Raw genomic sequence first — 1,780 nt, 5'->3', positions numbered from 1 at the left:
TTTTCGTGGAATGCAATGCACCTAGTTTTTTGATCACCACATAATCTTTGTCTGCCATTTTTCTTTTTTTGGTTAGCATCACTTTGGTAATCAACAGTGACTATTCTACCATTACTGAGAATTTCTGCACGCTGGCGATGACGTGAACTTGGCTGTTTTCAGTTTTTTTTTTTTTGCACCCAGTGGTTACTGCGTTTCACCAACAGAAACTTTCCTTGCTTTCTTCTTTTTAGTGAGAGCATTTGCGCAAGCAATCTTTTGTTTGTAGCAAAATCGATTGATGTCTTTTATACATACTAATGAAGCTGGTGAGTCCCGCAAGTTCACCTGGAAAAGAAGTCCGTCCCGACTGTCTACAAATGAAGCATACAGCAAATAGTTCTGCAGATACGTATAATGTAATGTGGCAGAGCCGAAAATATTTTCTCTCTTAGTATGCGGGTTTACAGAAAGCTGGTGCTGAAGCTTGTTTCCAATGTGACCCATCAGTGTGAACGCTAATAATATCAGCATATCTTGTTGAAAAGTGGGCTGCAATTACTTTGTTGCAGTGATGAGCATGGACACTTTCAAATAAATTCTGAAACCAAAGTGCTAATTTTTGGCATGGCGAGTTGCCGTGAAGAATTCATTGCGCCTATATCGGTCAGTTTTACAGTGGTAAATTTTTGCATCGCCCTATATCTGCACGATTGTGTGCTGCAGTTTTAATCTCGACAGGTCAGCAAAGGGGATGATTATTTTGTTGCGTTCCAAATAAATATATCGCCGGCACGTTTCCTTGTATCTGAGAGCTCAAAAAGTCGGTCAACAAGACTCTGCAATGACCAAAGTGCGCGAAGTACGCCAGGACATTTACGAAAGCATCTTGCCATTCTTTAGAGAATCGAGTAAATAAGTTTATATCCTCCACAGCGCTGCATAAGCGTATCCTGCTCTGTCTTTAATGGCTACATGTTGAATACGTACTTTTAAAAAATTCTTGTTGTTGATGAGTGAGATTAGTTTATGAGCAATAAATAATTGTTCTTGTCTATTTCACATTTCTATAGTGTCATGAAGAAAAATATTTCGCAAATGACGCAAGAGAACCAAACAAGCCACAGCCATACATACGGACCACCTTCTAGAAAACACATTTGTACATATTAGTATAACCTTGTTTAGGAAACAAACCAGAAAGTTGTTAATCGGCAATAATAGCTTACTGTTGTAACTGCGGTATGAAAATGACCCAGGCAACATATGATACTCACCTGCGTTCATTGCGCTTATTGTTGGTCAGTATATCTGAATATTGAAAAAAGTGCTTTTTCTGAACTAGCTGTTTTGAATTAAGTCACCATCAAAGAAACCCTATAGCGAATTTTCTCCACACAACAATACGCTTCTTTAAGCGAAAAAAAAAACGTACGAGAACAAATTGTGTGCAATGATGTCATAATGAACATTCCGCCCAAATCGCACCAACCCTATCGACTTTCACAGCATCTAAAAGTCTGTATTTCAATGAGGTATACGTAGATCCTAATCAGCGAAAATGTAATTCGTTGTCTTCTGAGGAATACAGTGACTTATATTTCTAAGTTTCAATTATATTCGCAAAGCCAATGTCACGAAAATATCAAAAATTCTGTCTAAGACCTGTGTAGTCCCGGGCGCTGATTCCAGCGTAGTATTTAAACATAAAACTTTCACCTTGATTTTCTCCTCTGTAATATTCCTACAATGGTGAAAACTACGACCTTCGAACTTTTAGAGAACAGTTTGTCAATGAAAA

Source organism: Rhipicephalus microplus, chromosome 7, assembly GCF_043290135.1.
Source record: "Rhipicephalus microplus isolate Deutch F79 chromosome 7, USDA_Rmic, whole genome shotgun sequence".
NCBI lineage: Eukaryota > Metazoa > Arthropoda > Arachnida > Ixodida > Ixodidae > Rhipicephalus > Rhipicephalus microplus.
This window is presented reverse-complemented; position numbering follows the sequence as displayed.